Below are 5,218 nucleotides of genomic sequence, written 5' to 3'. Positions count from 1 at the left end.
TATTTTTTGATCAGTTTTAACGATGGTCACTTGGAATGACTAGAATTCGCCTAATCTTAAAAAAGGACGAACCAAAATGTTTGAAAAACTCTTAACTTACTTTCACAATTGTTATGGACTTGCAAGGCTCCAAACACTATTAGAGAAACACTCGAGCCACAATCGCATTTTACGAGGGCAAGTTACACTTCGATACAGTAAGAATTCAACACGGTTGTTGTTGACACCCTTCGGCAAGGTTTGGCACTGGTTTAAGCTGTTTTTTTTTCGACAATATCTTCTAGACTAAGTAAGTAGTCTTGACTTACTCCGGCTCGTTTTTTAGGCCAGTTGGTGCTTCAAAGATGTCTTGAAATAGTATCTGCAATAAAACTGCTCCTTGTGCCCGAAATGGGCACGTTACAGTTGTCGTATGTAACGTACCGAAAATCGTACCGAAAACTGTAACGCGCTCATTTCGGGCATAAGGAGCTTTTTTTTTGCAAAATGTTTTTTCAAGACGTTTTTGAGGCACTAGCTGGCCTATCGAACGAGCCGGAGTATGTCAAAATTACTGACTTCATCTAGAAGATATTGTCGAAAAAGTGATTGTACCGCATTTTTGCGTTACGGACCCCTGCACTGTTAAAGTCTTACGAAGAAAAATGCCAAATCCTTTGTAATACGAAGGATTTGGACGCTTCGTAAGGAGAAAATCCTTCGTAGGTACGAAGCATTTGGCATTTTGCTTCGTAAGACTTTAACTGTGTGCTGCAGAGGGGGCTGTGAAGTGCAACCAAAACCCTAAGAGTGTGCACCATAGAATTGAACTCTGCAATGTGCATGCCAGCTGCACACTTCTTTTTTCAGTGCAGCAATTAATTCGGGTCACAAACTGCTCCGTGGGATTTGCCACAATATTTCCACATCCCTGCTAACTTTCTTACAGCCTCAGCCGCCACCGCATGAAGAAAGCCACCACCTCCAGCCAGTGCCATAGTGCCGGGGACCCAGGGACCCACAGCGCTTCGAGACCATCACTTGTCGTGCAGTACCGTATGCAGGGCTTGCAGGGGCCTTGCAGAGCATGCCCTTATCGGCTGGCCCGGCTGGCTGGCGGGCTGGCGGTGCGCAGGGCGGCGGGCGCGGCGGGCCCAGGGCCGGGCCTAGGGCCGGGCGGGCGGGGCCCCTCGGGTGGGCAGGGCCCGGGCAGGGCAGGGCCCGTTACAATGGGGCAGCCCGAGGCGGCCCGGGTCCCCGCCAGCAAGCCAGCCTCTCTTTTCGCCGGCGCGCTGCATCTCACGGCAGTGTCTGTCCGTTTGTCCGTCTGTCTCTCGCGTTTTCGGATGGGAGGCGAAGGGGGAGAAGAGGGGAGGGAGCCTCTGTTAGCTGGCGCCAGGTGCAGCGCGGGCGCCGCGGCCAGTCTCGTCTATTCTTTTTAGCAAATCTTTTCGCCTGCCCAGCCCGGCTGTGCCCGGCTGTGCCCGGCTGTGCCCGGCCGCTGGCGCGCGCCTATGGCTATGCCGCCGCCGCTGGTGGTGCTGCTGCTGCTCCCGTTCGCGGCCGCTATGATTGAAGGTTAGGGACGTAAGGGACGTCCGCCGCGTAACGGAACGCTATAACTCGTAACGTTTGTACACTGCAAAGGCGAGCACGCGCGCTGCGGGCCTCAACTACTAGTCTTCTGCATGTGCAGTGGGTGTCGAACTAGAGTGAGGTAGAAAATAAGTAGTAGAGATTGTTTTCCCGTCTTTTATAGTTGTTTTTAGCCACGCCCAGAGACCCATAAGCCAAGAGAGACTCCTGCAGTGCATATTTGTTGTCGCCACTAAGTTTTGTCCATGTTTTATTTTGGGTTCCGATGGTGTTGCCTTGAGAGCCGTGGGCCGACGTTTCGCGCGAGACACCTCTTCTTTGCGCGTTCTTTCTCTTCTCCCTCTACGTGACGGCGACGGCGAGGGTGGCTGTCGGCTCTCTGGTGACGCTACGGAGGCGGTAAAATCGGATAACATAATACGTCCGCCGGATGATATGACGACGCGCTCGCTCACTCACATGTTGCGATCAGATACTCCGCTCGTTCTGCTATTTGCACTAAAAAGCCCGACGGCAGCAACACGTACGGTAACAAGTTTCGTTGTGGTGCTCCGCGGCGGTGGCACTGCGCTGCGGGGCGCTGCTTGGCGACATGCAACACGTTCCCATGGCCTGCTGCAATTACCCGGTCAGTGTTTACTTGTTTGAGGCGCCCCGTTGCGACCCACCGCGTCAATCCGGTGATTGACTCTTTTCTAGGAAACAGGTGTTGGCCGATGTCCAGGAGGAGGTGCGTCCCCGCACCCCGCCGGGCGCCGCCGCGCCGCAGCGACAGGCGCCACGCCGCAGGAAACGTGTTTGCCACGCATGCATCCCGTTCGCCGCTCGGAAGGCAGAGGAAATGATCGGCCGCTGGCCGTGTGCAGGAGGCTTTCGATGCGTCAAGTTCGGGTGTGACGGCGAGAGTTTCAGTGGTCAGCTGGCAAGTAGTGTCCGCATGGGTCAGCGTACCGATCTCTGCCACCCCAAGAGAAAAATAAAAAACAAATGTCAGGACGTAGTTGATCACAATGGACCCTGGAGCTTAAAATTAGCGTGTACTATTTTTAGGAAGTCGGCCGAGTAATATATTTTTAATAATGAGTTTGCTTCTACCCTTACTTAATTATTTGAGGAAATATCCTCTTTGTGGCTGTATAATTCCTGAAAGCGTATAGAGTTATCTTTTTCGGAGCATTAAGAACTGCTTCGGTTAAATGGCTTACGCCGCTTGCTGCATTGGACGGTTTGAAGAAAGGTGCACTGCAAAACACAACAACAAAAAACGGAAGATGTTGGTGCGTCTTGTTGCCGTGCCTCCTTCACGGGCACTGACCGTCACACGAGCGTGGAAGGCAGCCTTCCCTATCATTCCCCATTAACGACATGACGCTCCGCTAGCCGCGTGGTGCGGCGCGACCCATCGGGGTTGACCACCAAGCAGCGCTGCGCTCGACAAAGTACCGCCCGGCGCATATGGTGATTAGGGATCGCCGGGCGCGCTGTCCAATTTTGTTGCTGTCCTTCCGGTCACACCGCGAGTTGCATCGTTAAGATTTCCCATTGGGGCGAAGACGCCGCCGCCCCTGCCGTGGAGAAGGCGGGCGACTTGCAGATCAGCGAGCCGCGGGCGAATGGCCATTTCCCATTTCCCATTCTTTCTTTGCCGCGTCGCTGGTATTTCTGGTGCTCAGAAAGCTCGTTATGGAAGTCTGTGCGGATCCTCTTGCAGAGGCTCACCTGCTCAATGCAAGCTTGCTTAAGACGAGAGCATGAGAGCGCCGCGCCGTCGCACCGTCTTAATTGCATCGTCGTCACGTCGTAACGCAATGGTGTCCGGCCGTGGGAAGTGCAGCGCGACGCGACGTCAATCTCAGGGATCGCCCGTTGCGCGCGTGTCCCCGCCTGCCCTCTCTATGGGAGAAGAAAGGTCGCTTTTCTCATTATTTGTCTTACCGCCTCTGCGCTGTAAGGAGTGAAGAAATTAAATTACCGGGAGGAAGAAACGAAACGCAAAAGGGGGGAAAAAATGAACGTGCACCATGCGATTACGCACCAGGACACATTTCGACAAGAGGCTTCCACCGGTTTCGAAAATAAATACTGACTTGTTACTTCCTCCTATAAACACAAACTAGTAGTCTATTCGGTGGCCTGGTCCGGGCTGGTCGGCTTGCTGCTTGGTGGCCGGGCGGCTCATTTACGGGGTGTAGCTCCCGCCGGTGGCCCGGCACGGGTGGCGCTCGCATGCTGCTGCAGCCGCACGCCACTGTGCGACCGACACTCCACGACATGACACAAGAGGTTTACTCAAGCAGGTGCTACACCCCGCTCAAACCCCCACCCCACGAGGACTGGCTCCGCCCTCGCCGCGCCGCCACAGCGCGCGTCACACCGTGCGAAGAGCTCTCCTGTCTCCCCCACGTCATAGAGCGCTGTTTGTAAATAATTTAGCGCGTGAATTTAAATTACAGCATCCTCGTAATAATACCGTTGGTCTTATCCCCCCACTTACTGTACTCAGAAGGAACCGACTTTATAGAAAAGTATATAGTAAATGCTGGTTTTAGCAACCATCCCCCTCACGGGAAATGCACGGAGTTTACGAAACTATCATACTCTTGATTACATTTCACTGTATTTCTTCCTATTTGTTTAGGAGCTGCAGCAGGTTTTGCTATATTTTTACGACGGAAGCACAAGCAGGAGCAGGCGTCCAGCTAGGACTGTGATGGACGCGCTAGTAGTCTGCCGCGCTCCTGCTCTTGTGTGTGTGTGTGTGTGTGTGTGTGTGTGTGTGTGTACACGTGTGTGTGTGTGTGCGCGTGTGTGTGCGTGTGCCAAACGTGCAAGCAGGCGTAACTCCCCTACCTCTGCCCGCCGCACCCGCAACCCTTTTCACGAGGATCCTCTCCTTTACGAGCGCGCGCTACACGCGCTACACGCCCGGGCCTAGTAACTGTCACTTAAAGGGCGTGTAGATTGATGTGCGATAGTGGCGTTATTTCTGGTGCAAAATGTTGTGCATCCGGAGGCTCTAGTTGTGGAGCTGGAGTTCCGTAGTCATTCATTCGCTTGCCCATTCAGCGCGATTCAAGGCGATAAAACGTCCTTTTTGTTGAGCAGTTCTATATTGGTGGAAAAATAATGGGTAGAATGAGGAGCTTTTATCGTTGACCACGGTCGTGTCTCTCGCATCTTTTCTCTAAAACTGACCATACGGGTTTATTGGTCTGTAAAATCTGTATGCACAAGTACGTACGCTTGCCGCTTGCATGAAGCAAAAGTTGTTCTGTGTTCTAAACAACACCAAAAAAACACAAAAAGGAGCAATATGTACAATTGATGCTCGTTATTCGTGTAAGCACGCGTTGCACACCTCGTTACAGAAGCCTCGCGTGACCTTTTACTTCTGATTCGCTCGACGCTGATCTGATTCCTCCAAACCCCATAAGTTGGTGGGTAACGGGAAGCGGCGGCCGGCCTCTTTAATTGGGCTCTAAAACTTAGTCGAATCTGGGGAAACACCCTCCGTAAAGTTGGCGAATTTCTCGGCCTCACACACTCACACATGGTGCAGTCAGCTCAGCGAGGGTTTCCGAGAAATTCGCGCGCGCGGGCTGCGGCGCGGTTTGCGCTGGGCGTGGCGTGGCGGGGGCGCGGG

The 5,218-nt window shown here is 53.4% G+C and overlaps 1 long non-coding RNA gene across 3 annotated transcripts; it reads left to right on the top strand.

Annotated features, from left to right (window-relative positions):
• The first annotated feature begins 1,181 nt into the window (after window positions 1-1,181).
• LOC113204010 (uncharacterized) lies at window positions 1,182-2,658 on the top strand. Of its 3 annotated transcripts, XR_003303271.2 has the most exons (3): window positions 1,182-1,974; window positions 2,048-2,203; window positions 2,282-2,658. It is a non-coding gene; the product is annotated as an uncharacterized LOC113204010 (long non-coding RNA). The 3 variants fall into 3 exon arrangements; XR_008011099.1 differs by having other exon boundaries at window positions 1,182-2,203; XR_008011100.1 differs by having other exon boundaries at window positions 1,182-2,203; window positions 2,275-2,658.
• The last annotated feature ends 2,560 nt before the right edge of the window (window positions 2,659-5,218 follow it).

Source organism: Frankliniella occidentalis, unplaced genomic scaffold (genome assembly GCF_000697945.3).
Source record: "Frankliniella occidentalis isolate FOCC.00 unplaced genomic scaffold, Focc_3.1 Scaffold48, whole genome shotgun sequence".
Lineage (NCBI taxonomy): Eukaryota > Metazoa > Arthropoda > Insecta > Thysanoptera > Thripidae > Frankliniella > Frankliniella occidentalis.
Note: the sequence above shows the minus strand (reverse complement) of the source record. Positions and strands in the feature narration are given on the sequence as shown.